Source organism: Panulirus ornatus, chromosome 2 (assembly GCF_036320965.1).
Source record: "Panulirus ornatus isolate Po-2019 chromosome 2, ASM3632096v1, whole genome shotgun sequence".
NCBI classification, from domain to species: domain Eukaryota; kingdom Metazoa; phylum Arthropoda; class Malacostraca; order Decapoda; family Palinuridae; genus Panulirus; species Panulirus ornatus.
Window position 1 is genome coordinate 65,637,666 of NC_092225.1, and position 13,571 is coordinate 65,651,236.

Genomic DNA, 13,571 nt, shown 5'->3' on the forward strand with positions numbered 1-13,571 from the left:
ATATGAATGTATCCCTTCTATTCTACGCCGTCCGTCCCTTACTTGTACAACACATGATAAGTTCATGATCAATAAGATCAGATGATAAAAGATTGCCTGACCGCATGACCCCCATAGGCTGCTGGCCATTACATCCAACCAACCAACCAAACAGCTAACCAAAGTTCATCTGAGGGTGCCAGCTCGGTGACCGGACTGTGAAAATAGCAAACGTATTTCAAAGTCAACCAATCGCAAGCTTACATCAGACTCAACCCTGCTGGTGTAAGGTATTGCAATAATTCCAGAAATTCATTTGAAATGAGATTCATAAGTGAGGCTTAAACGGCGTCTAATGTCTAAGTTAACATAACCGTGGTCTTAAAATGAACAATTACCTAATAAAATATGTACAATGTATATCGAGATATGAAAAAATAATGAATATCAAACTTGACGTCTGAATATCAGCCTTGAAGCCTGAGCGAGTACATACTCGTAAAGTTGAAGCATATGCCTCCATAGTCATCCTAGCCACTACACTAGATCTCTGGCTCACGGTTAAGTAACCAAATGATGTCCTAATATATCACACACAACATTGGTAGGGTTCCGTAATCATATTAGCTAAGATTTTAAACCCTTTTAGTAAGATGTTACAGTTTCATCTTTTCATTTCTCTTTAATAAAAGTTCAGAGTGTGATCTCTGTTCGAAATTAAGTATCCGTCAACGAACACTGTGTTAGGCATCTGGTTACTACACATGTGACTTGACAAATATGAGCAGGACTTAGTTCACAGGAAAACCTAGGGTTAATTATACTATGGTGATGCCCGAAGTATATGAGCAGTTTAGCTTTGCATCGAAAATACTTTGATTTTAAGCATTTATATTCTACAATGGTAGTGTCATGTTTAAAGAATTAAGTACAAGCTGCAGAATGTGTTTTAAAACATTATATTCTATACCATGATATGAAATAAGATGGAAATAAGATGTTAATAGTGAAGATAATGAATATCAAGAATATGGTGGGCTTGACGGATGTAAAAGTACGTTAAACACTTGTAAAACAAAATCAACAGAAAGTATAAAAGCTTCACGTGACATTCCGTAAACGCCAAGATTGATATCAGCTGTACGTATAAACTTGATATATTGTACCAATAACATTTCATTCTGCTACTGTGATCCACGGGCAATTGTTGAGTGTGGGAGTATTGAGCCGTGGTGTGAACAAGGAAGTTGAGTAAGGTTTTCAAGTAAATTTCCAATTGAAGCATGCATCCAGGCATGGAAATCTAACTTAAGATAGTCGACCTACACAACTAATGCAGCTGCACCTATTATACAGCAGTGACATTTTCCTGTTAGGCTAACAACAACGAAAGCAGAAGTGAGGCATCGCATCATAACAAAAAAACATCCTATGCAATATAAAAATTGTTTTTTAACAAATATCATTTTTGCTCGTTACTTGCATGTGGAAGAAACGAAAATGTGGAAAATCAGCAAAATGTAAAAGTATAGTAAGGAATCAGCCATAAACATGTAAAGCTCTTAAATATTCTTCAAAGATGGAGTAAGTTCATTTGCCGCCTAAGAAACATCAGTGGAACAAAACCAAAACATGACAAGAAGGTCTTACCTCTCGCGAACAACATTTTGTCACAAGTTTCCATGAAATTTCCTTTCGTAATGGCAGCTTCCCTTCAGTAATATAAAATCTTTGACGGAGTAATAGAGCGGCAAAATTAAAGTAAATAAAATCTTTGACGGAGTAATAGAGCGGCAAAATTAAAGTAAATAAAATCTTTGACGGAGTAATAGAGCGGCAAAATTAAAGTAAATAAAATCTTTGACGGAGTAATAGAGCGGCGAAACTAAAGTAAATAAAATCATTGACGGAGTAATAGAGCGGCGAAACTAAAGTAAATATATATGATTTTAAGAAAGTTGCAATGAAATATATTGAGCCTATGGGAGAGAGAACATGAGCATCAAGATAATGGCCATATTGGCAGCTGCAGGAGTGGAAGCTTTATACCGCAAATATCTTTTGTGCTTTTATCATCAAACCACAATTTAAGTAATAGTATAAACGCTAACTAGACCTTAGATAGAGAGATAGGCTTCATCGCAAATGGACTTAGATCCGGGAACTATACATGCTATCACGATACAGATATGACACAGTGACTGCATATGACTTATGTTGCGGACTAGGAGCAATGGAGAAAAGCGCAAATATCTTTTGTGCTTTTATCATCAAACCACAATTTAAGTAATAGTATAAACGCTAACTAGACCTTAGATAGAGAGATAGGCTTCATCGCAAATGGACTTAGATCCGGGAACTATACATGCTATCACGATACAGATATGACACAGTGACTGCATATGACTTATGTTGCGGACTAGGAGCAATGGAGAAAAGAAATAGGATAATCATGCATTTGTAATTTTCACGGCTGCTCTTTTTTCTACATACTGGAGTAATACTAGCTTTTGGTAAGCCCGATCATGTTTTGTTTTTGTTTTTTTTCCTGTTTCCACACAATTCTGAATCTCCACCCCATCTTGATCTTAAGCTCTTTTAAGATTAGTTAAGCAGTAACTATGACAACCTTCCATCATCTATAATACTCCAATTATTCATTTTCAGCCGAATAGCTGTCTAAATTCAAGAAACCGTTATTCATTTATTCATTTACATGCTCAACCCATTTACTGCGTCTGGACCAGCCGCTTTAATGATCCCTATTGGTAGTTCGTCATACCTTGGTGCCTTTCTATTGGTAGTTCGTCATACCTTGGTGCCTTTCTGTTGGTAGTTCGTCATAACTTGGTGTCTTTCTGTTTTTCATTATTACTGAATGTTTAACATAATCTCATGACGTCCCAGGCCAAAGCCTAAACCTAATACCTTTAATTCCAGTTCCCAGGTTATCAACTATTTACCTCAATCGTTCTTATCACATTTGTTTTCGTCACTTGGAGTCTGCCTTGCTGAAGTGTAAACATCATACAGCCTGTTCTCCCCACCTGTATTGGTCCGAGTGCAAGATCATAATGCCATCATCGTCAGCCTCACGACTAAGTAATCTGACATGTGACTTTTTAAGTCTATTTCACTGCAAAGCAGTATGAGGTTACTTCATTCAAGAATATGAGTATGAATATTCATCTCTTCACACATGGTTCTGTCCGAGCACCATCGCTCCTACTGATCTGCGTAAATAAATTTCCACAACGACCTGTTTGCTGATGAAGAAGGTAAACGGCGAGAACGATCCCATCAACTTACCAAGGGACATAGACAAACTTTAAGATTGGACTAATACGTGGGTGATGAAATTTAACCTGAGTAAATGTTAAGTTGGGGTATAGTGAAAGAATGTCGCAATTTAAATATTCTAGCAGGAAATAAGCTTCGGGAATTCATGTGTGAGAAAGACTTGGGAGTTCACGTTATCCTTAACCTAATGCCAGGGCTCCACATCAAGAGAACAGGACAGCATAGAAAAAACTTTGTGCTGATAAATACCATAATAACATGCAATAATATAGATCAAAAGAAATCAGTAAACTGTTCACATCTTACACTTGGCCAAAACTGGAATATGCTTCTCAACTTTTAACATCACACTTAAAAAAAAAAAAAAAAAAAAAAAAAAAGCACAAAGAACTAATTGAAATGGTCCAGAGGAGTGCAACAAAGATGATACCTCAACCAAGAGAGCTGATTTCCAGAGAAAGGTTAGAGGCCTTGAATTTGCACATCATGGAAGGAGAAAGACTACAGGAGTGACTTCATTTCAACCCATCAGTTTCTAAACAAGTTTGATGATATAGACAATAAAAAGCTCATCGAAAGATTTAGGAATAGAAAAACTAAAAGCAAGCTCATGAAGTTAAGCAAGAAAAGTTTTAGAAAAGATGGGAAGAAACATTTATAATATGAGTAGAGGATGAAGAAAGTAAACCGAGTTCTGATACTGTGAATCTGAACAGCACACAGATGTTTGAAAAAATTTTGACAGCAGATAAGATTTCAGGGATCGGGCCCCACAAGTGTAGAACCTCCAACCTTTACAAGTACGTAATTACAAAGAGGTACATACACTATGCACTTACATTATCAAGCTGTTCCTGGGTAAGATTGGTGCCGATAAAGTCATTCAACTTTCGAAGTTCTGCCATGATGTCAGCCTTCATGCTCTCGTAGAAAACAAAGTGCATGTTGGAGTGATCCCTTTTCTCCCAGGCCAACTTCACGTGGGGCCAGTATGGACTGTACAACACTAAGGACAAATAGAAAATGGTAAATGGCATGTCAGATCAACATGAATGCCACCAATTCATAAGTAATAAGTACATTATCAAGCTGCTTCATTTAAAGAGATGCACAAACTGTATCTTGCTATCATGTAGAAATAAGGAACTGGGGAGTGTATTCATGTTCAACACAATAGTCATTCTTACAGAAATCTATTTATGGCTACTTGGGTATCACAAAGTCAGTCTCAATATGCATGTAACAAATCAGAAAATTTTAGTTTAATCTGCTATAAACTGTAAGAGAAGTTTTTCTTCACATAAATTTGCTGTTCCCCACATTGGCGATGTAGTACCATTGACCAAAATCAGAGCCTCCGTCCACATCTAAACCCTACATACTATTCTGTTCCTCCCATAACCACTTAATATGCCTGAGTTCAGCTAACTGACAGCCCTTCGTCCCATGCATATAACATCACTTCACTTTATCCCATATACACCTCTCACCATCCTGGATGTTCAGGTCCCGGTTAAGCAAAGCCTCTTTTACTTCATCTTTCCATTTCCTTCCTGATCTATCCTTCCCCTATTTTCTCTCGTTTCTGACGTATGTCCTTTTAGCAAGTCTCTCGTCACTCATTCTCACCAAAGGTATATCCAAACCATTTCAGCACACCCTCTTCAGCTCTCTCCATCATACTCTGCTTATCCCTACGTGCCTCTCTTACACAATCAGTCCTTACAGGATCAGCTCTCCTCACGCCACATACTGACCTCACGTACTTGATTTCTAACATGTCCACCCTCTTTTGTTCTTTTACTTTCAGAATCCAAGATTTGCACCCATACAACACCATCAGGACTACATACCATCAAACATTTTCAGAATCCAAGATTTGCACCCATACAACACCATCAGGACTACATACCATCAAAGAGAATCGTCTTTACCCTCTTAGGCAGTGACCTCTACTTCTACCTATTCCTCATTGCACCCACGACCTTGCCCTCTTTCCTACCCAATGGTTTACTCAGCTCTTATAGTTCCAGACGTTTCCATGTCCACTCCCAGGTATTCAAAACACTCCTCTATATAAAGGTTCTCATCATTCAGACTCACAATCTAATCAACCTGCCTTGCCACCTGCTAGACCCCATTACCTTACTTTTGTTCACAAAAACTCTCAGGTTCCTCCTTTCACACACTTTCCTATACTCGGGCACCAACTTCTGCAGTTTCTCTATCAAGTTTGCCACCAGAACCGTGTCGTCTGCAAACCACAACTGACTCACCTCCCAGCCTTTTTCACCCCCCCCCCCCCCTGCTGAAGACCCTCTCCTCCCTCCAAGACCCTCGCAATAACCTCCCTCACTACCCTCTTCCATGAAAAGATTAAACATCCTTGGTGACCCTTAACACAGACCCACCTTCATTTGGAACTGTTCACCCTCCTCGCTCCTGGCAAGAACGCCTTACATTCCCGATAAAAACACGTCTATACATCTCGTAGCAGTCATCTCTACATTAACCTTGTTATAAGAGGAGTTACTTACACAGTGTAGATATTACAGGCCTACTTAGTAACACAGTTAATAATATCATGAGTTGAACACATATGCTTTTGTACAAATTCATTTATAGCCGTCTTAACTGCAAATACACATCTCTGGTATAGAGAAAACATAATTGAATTGTTTCATTCAAGTTCATGGATTAGATATTAGAATTGATATTAGGCTTGCATTCAAGTTCATGGATAAAGTATTAGACTTGCATTCAAGCTCATGGATAGAATATTTGACTTGCATGGAAAATATGAGACTTACATTAAGTTCATGGATAAAATATTAGAACTACATTCAAGTTCATGAATAAGACATTAGAAGAACGTTCAAGTTCATGGTTTTATATTAGACTTGCATTCAAGTTCATGGATAACAAAACAGACTTGCGTTCAAGCTCATTGATAAAATATAATACTTGCATTCAAGTTCATATGAGGATAGAATATTAAACTTACATTCAAATTCGTGGAAAAAAAAAAACATAGGCCTTGCAATCAAGATCATGGAGAAAAAATTACCTATACATATAAGTTCATGGATGAAATATTAGACTTCCATTCAAGTTCATGGATATAATATTAGACTTACATTCAAGTTCATGGATATAATATTAGACTTGCATTCAAGTTCATGGATAAAATGTTAGATTTACATTAAATGTTCATGGATGAAATATCAGACTTGTATGCAGATTCATAGATGAAATATTAGACTTGAATTTAAGTTCATGGATAAAACATTAGGCTTACATTCAAGTTCATGGATGAAATGTTAGCCGTGCATTCAAGTTCATGGATAAAATATTAGGCTTACATTCAAGTTTATGGATGAAATATTAGCCGTGCATTCAAATTCATGGATATCAAACTTATATCAAAGTTCATGGATAAAATATTAGGCTTACATTCAAGTTCATGGATGAAATATTAGCCGTGCATTCAAGTTCATGGATAGAATATTAAACTTATATTAAAGCTCATGGATAGAATATTAGAATTACATTCCAATTCATGGATAAAATCTTAGACTTACATTCAAGTTCATGCATAATATATTTGACTTACATTTAATTTAATGGATATTTGACTAGAATTCAAGTTCATGGATAAAATATTAGACTGCATTCAACTTCATGGATAAAATGTAATACTTGCATTCAAGTTCATCGATGAAATATTAGACTTGCATTCAAGTTCATTGATAAAATATTAGACTTGCATGCAAGTTTATAGATAAAGTATTTAACTTGCATTCATGTTCATGAATAAAATATCAGACTTGCATTCATGTTTATAGGCAAAATTATTTTTTGACTTACATTCAAGTTCATCGATGTAATGTCAAACTTGCATTCAAGTTCATGGATAAAATATCAGACATACATTTAAGCTCACTGATGAAATATCAGACTTTCATTCAAGTTCATGTATAAAATATCAGACTTGCATTCAAGTTCGTGGATGGAATATAAAACTTGCATTCAAGTTCATGGATAAACTATTGGACTTGCGTTCAAGTTCATGGATGATAATATGCTTGCATGCAAGCTCATGGATGAAATATCAGACTTGTATGAAAGTTCATGGATGAAATATTAGACTTGCATTCAAGTTCATGGATATAATAATAGGCTTGCATGCAAGTTCATGGATGAGATATTAGACGCATTCAGTTTCATGAACAAAATGTTAGACATGCCTGCAAGTTCATGGACAAAATATCTGACTTGCATTCAAGTTCATGAATGAAATGTTACACTTGCATGCAAGTTCATGATTGAATTATTAGACATGCATTCAAGGTCGTGGATGAAATATAAGACTTACATTCAAGTTCATGAATAAAATATTGGACTTGTATTCATGGATAAAATATTAGATTTGCATGCAAGTTCCTGGATAGAATAGATAGACTTGCCTGCAAGTTCATAGATGAAATATAAGACTTGCATTCAAACTCATGGATAAAGTATTTGACTTACATTGAAGTTAATGAATGAAATATTAGATTTGCCTTCAAGTTCATGGATAAAGTATTAAACTTACATTGAAGTTCACGGATAAAATATTAGACTTGCCTTCAAGTTCATGGATGAAATATTAGACTAGCATCTAGGTTCATGGATAAAATAATAGCCTTGCACGCAAGTTCATGGATTAAATGTAATACCTACAGTCAAGTTCATGGTTGAATATTAGACTTGCATTCAAGTTCATGGATAAGATATTAGGCTTGCATTTAAGTTCATGGATAAGATATTAGGCTTGCCTTCAAGTTCATGTATAAGATATTAGACTTGCCTTAAAGTTCATGGGTGAAATATTAGACTAGCATCTAGGTTCATGGGTAAAATAATAGCCTTGCATGCAAGTTCATGGATAAAATATAAGACTTGCCTTCAAGTTCATAGATAAGGACATAATCAACAAGCCGTTCACATCGACCATCATAAAAAGACTGAAATACGTTTCTCAGGTTTGGTCACAACACTTAGATAAACAGAAAGAACTAGTATAGAAGGTCCAGGAAAGGGCCACAAAGATGGTACCAGAATTAAGAGAGTTGAATTAGAAGGAAAGCTTAGAGGACTAGAATATGTCCACAATGGATGAGAGAAGAGTAAGAGGTGACCTGAACAAAACCTTTAATGCTTTACACCAGCTTGATGATATAGATATTAAAAAGTTTTTCATGAGATGTAAGGATAGAACAACCAGAGGTCATAACAGAAAATGGAGCCATTCATTTGTTTTACAAGATGTAAAGAAGTATTTTTACGGTATAAGTTGTAGATGAATGGAATATAATGAGTCATGAGACTGCAAATGTGAACAACATACATAAGTGTAAAATGATGCATAACAGTAAAGAAAATTAAGGAGATCGGACCCCATAAGTGTAGAACTCCCTCACAGCACAAAACATATAAGCAAATACGTGATTATAAACCAACTCCTCCAGCTCATTCAGCGCTCATCAGGCCAATATAGAGATAGTTATATTACATTTTCGTATAATTCACCTCGCTTTTTTTATGTTGAAGGCTCCAGTCATGGAGAAAAGTCCAAATCAGGACGGGCCTTAATTGAAATTTGAGAGAATTATGAAACGGAAAAAGAAAAGACAAGGGAAAGTGTTTACGAATTTTGGAGGAAATGAAAGAATTGTCTTTTGAAATGTGCCAGGCCATAGTTATTGGGAAAAACATGAGAGGGTAGAGAGTTCCAAAGCTATGACGTGTAGGGAAAGAAGCAGGTATCAAAACGGTCCACTCTTGAGTTGCCGATTTTCGCACAATAATCATATGACGCAGCAGCTTGCCGAGTGTTGCGTGGTCTAGTTAGTGAGGGAAAAGAGCATACAAGAAACCAGCACTCGGGAGAGAAGAAACCAAAGTAATGCCTACGGAAGAGAGAAAATGAACCAAGATTGCGGCGTAGGGCAAGGTGGTCAAGTTTGGAAGTTAGCCTGCGACAGTTTATAAGTCGGATTGCTTTCGACTCAACTCTGTCAAGTAAAAATGCAGACCTAGAACCGCCCCAAATGTGAAAGCAGTACTCAATAAAAGGACGATTCAGAACCTTGGGTAGATGGTTCGGACGGCCATATGGAGGTGGCCGGATCCTCTACCCAGGTTGTGACTACGACCCATGGTGTACATACATCTGTCTATCAACATTCACACGTCTACCATCATCGACAAGCTGATGTGGCGCCTAACGGTGGTAATGTAACTAAGAGAATTTACGCGAAAAAGGGAAAAAATCTTTATATTTTCTTACTTATGCGCTTTCAGGGGCAATGATTGAAGGGTTTTTGACCAGGGCCCTGGATGGCTACAGTAAATGTCTTTACAGCCAGGCAAGGGACCAAGGATTATTGAGAAAATAAGAACTGTGGCATTAGCTTACAAGCGAGAGGATAAGTGGAACAAAAAGGTGAAACTTTATAAAGGGATACATTTGTGTGGATCATACCTTTACCATGAGAATAAGACATGCAATAAAAATATTTGTAGAATGAAAGCGAGTGTTGTTACTTGGCACAGATTTGTGAACGGAAAGCAAAAAAAAAAAAAAATGGGATAGAAGCTGGATATGTCGTATACAGGGAGTACATTCATGATAAGGAAGTTAGCACCAAATTAAAATCAAAGTTCTCTGGATCAGTGTGAGAAAAGGCCTTCAGTGTGATAAAAGTGAATGGTAAAAACAGCTTCTGGTATTTCAGAAGAGGAAGCCAGACTGCAAGAGATGTCTGGATGGTAAAAGGTTGAAGAGGGTTCAAGATCTAAAGTACTTAAGAAAAGATGGAGAGATGAAAGCTGTCATACTGTAGAGGTCTGAAAGGATGCATGCTATTGATATTCCGTAGAAAATGATGAAAGAAAAAGAATCTGTGTTCTTTGATAAGTGTGGTTCGGCCAACTCTAGCTATGAGCACAAAAGGAATGTCATATGTAGAAAAGAGAGAAAACACAGGCAAGAAATCTATGTGTGTATGAAGGACATCAGGAAGTGTGAGAAATGAGGATGTCTGACAAATCTTTAAAACAAAAATAATGGTGAAATAATGGACGTGTTTTAGAGGCTGTCCAAGCTCATACAAAGTGCATATGTAGTAAAGATTATCAAGAGCTTACAAATGAAACATGTGATGATACAGAAATAGGAAGGAAGGGATCCAAGAGTGGGATAAAAGTATAGAGTTGGAATATTGTTGGTAAAACTGTGTGTCGTCGTGAACAATGCCAGGCACATCTACCAACACAACAGTATTCTGTATCGTTCTCAGCCATAAGAGAATTTGTTACTTACAGTCATCATTCTTGAAATGTCTCACAAAATTGTCAAGGGAACCCGTGTAGTTGTGGAATTTAAGTAAGCGGAAGTGATGACACATGGACAGTGCTACATCCTTGGGGTTCCTGACTACATACACCACCTGAGGGACAAAAAACAATAATTGTGTTTGGTCACATGCTTTGGCTTACCACCAATGTACATAACCGAGATAAAGATAAAACAGTATCAGAGCCAGACCACGTCCGTAGTTCTCTGCACTGTACATACACGCCATCAGACAAAGCAAGGGACAGGATTAATATTTGGCCGCTTCCTTGCCTTTCCTTGTCACGTACACCATCTGCATCACACAAAATGAAAAAACTGAGCTTGACATTGTCCAAGAGATCTAATCCTTCGATATACACAACACCTCAGAAACTAGGTCCATTACCTCTGCTCTATATCTCTGAGGCTTCTGGACATATATAAAACTCGATCAAACCACCTCACACCACATATTTTCCTAAAACATTTCATTTTCAACACATCCACCCTCCTCCGGACAACCCTATCTATAGCCCACTCCTTGCAACCATATACCATTGTTGGAACCACTATTCCTTCAAACATACCCATTTTTGCTTTCCGAAATAATGTTTTCACTTTCTACACATTCTCCATCACTCCTAGAACCTTCGGCCTCCCACCCTACAACGCACTTCCGCTTCCATGGTTCAATTCGCTGCCAAATCCACTCACAGATTGTCTATAACACTTCACTTCCTCCACTTTTTTCCATTCACATACACACACACACACACACACACACACACACACACACACATATATATATATATATATATATATATATATATATATATATATATATATATATATATATATATATATATATATATATATATATATCTTTTTTCTTTTTTTTTCAAACTATTCGCCATTTCCCGCATTAGCGAGGTAACGTTAAGAACAGAGAACTGGGCCTTACAGGGAATATCCTCACTTGGCCCCCTACTCTGTTCCTTCTTTTGGAAAATTAAAAAAAAAAACGAGATGGGAGGATTTCCAGCCCCCCGCTCCCTCCCCTTTTAGTCGCCTTCTACGACACGCAGGGAATACGTGAGAAGTATTCTTTCTCCCCTATCCCCAGGGATAATATATATATATATATATATATATATATATATATATATATATATATATATATATATATATATATGAAGAATGTATGTGAGAAATACTTAGAAAAGCAAATGGATTTGTATGTAGCATTTATGGATCTGGAGAAGGCATATGATAGAGTTGATAGAGATGCTCTGTGGAAGGTACTAAGAATATATGGTGTGGGAGGCAAGTTGTTAGAAGCAGTGAAAAGTTTTTATCGAGAATGTAAGGCATGTGTACGTGTACGAAGAGAGGAAAGTGATTGGTTCTCAGTGAATGTAGGTTTGCGGCAGGGGTGTGTGATGTCTCCATGGTTGTTTAATTTGTTTATGGATGGGGTTGTTAGGGAGGTGAATGCAAGAGTTTTGGAAAGAGGGGCAAGTATGAAGTCTGTTGTGGATGAGAGAGCTTGGGAAGTGAGTCAGTTGTTGTTCGCTGATGATACAGCGCTGGTGGCTGATTCATGTGAGAATCTGCAGAAGCATGTGTCGGAGTTTGGTAAAGTGTGTGAAAGAAGAAAGTTAAGAGTAAATGTGAATAAGAGCAAGGTAATTAGGTACAGTAGGGTTGAGGGTCAAGTCAATTGGGAGGTAAGTTTGAATGGAGAAAAACTGGAGGAAGTAAAGTGTTTTAGATATCTGGGAGTGGATCTGGCAGCGGATGGAACCATGGAAGCGAAAGTGGATCATAGGATGGGGGAGGGGGCGAAAATCCTGGGAGCCTTGAAGAATGTGTGGAAGTCGAGAACATTATCTCGGAAAGCAAAAATGGGTATGTTTGAAGGAATAGTGGTTCCAACAATGTTGTATGGTTGCGAGGCGTGGGCTATAGATAGAGTTGTGCGCAGGAGGATGGATGTGCTGGAAATGAGATGTTTGAGGACAATGTGTGGTGTGAGGTGGTTTGATCGAGTAAGTAACGTAAGGGTAAGAGAGACTTGTGTGAGGAAGTACCAGGAGAGTTTGAGTGAAGAATGGCAAAAAGTGAACAAATGACGTAAGGGGAGTGAGGGAGGAATGGGAAGTATTTTTAGGAGGGAGTGATGGCTTGTGCAAAAGAAGCAGATGAGATGAGAAGGTGGGAAGTGGGCAGATTAGAAAGGGTAGTGAGTGGTGAGATGAATAAGTAAGATTGTTAGTGAGAGAGAAGAGAGAGGCGTTTAGACGATTTTTGCAGGGAAGTAGTACAAATAACGGGGAAATGTACAAAATAAAGCGGCAGGAGGTCAAGAGAAAGGTGCAAGAGGTGAAGAAGAGGGCAAATAAGAGTTGGGGTGAGAAAGTATCATTATATTTTAGGGAGAAGGAGGTAGATAAAGTATGTAAGACAAAAGAACAAATGGGAACATCGGTGAAGGGGGCAAATGGGGGTATTAACAAGAAGTGGTGAAGTGAAAAGGAGATGGAGTGAGTAATTTGAAGGTTTGTTGAATGTTTTTGATAATAGAGTAGCAGATAAAGGGTGTTTTGGTATAGGTGGTGTGCGAAATGAGTGGGTCAGTGAGAGTGGTTTCGTGAAACAGAGAAGAGGTGGTGAAAGCTTTGCATAAGATGAAAGCCAGCAAGGCGGTGGGTTTCGATGATATTGCAGTTGAATTTATAACAAAAAGGGGGTGACTGTGTTGTTGATTGGTTGGCGGAATGCTTGCATAGTGCCATAGTACAAAGACAAATCGCATAAAGGTGAGTGCTCAGATTACAGAGATATAAGTTTGTTGAGTACTCCTGGGAAATTAAATGGGAGGGTACTGGTTGAGAGTGTAATGGCATGTACA

At 37.7% G+C, this 13,571-nt stretch overlaps 1 pseudogene; it reads right to left on the minus strand.

The window, feature by feature from the left end:
- LOC139756797 (sulfotransferase 1B1-like) overlaps positions 1-13,571 on the minus strand; it is a 51,051-nt pseudogene that overhangs the window by 12,901 nt on the left and 24,579 nt on the right.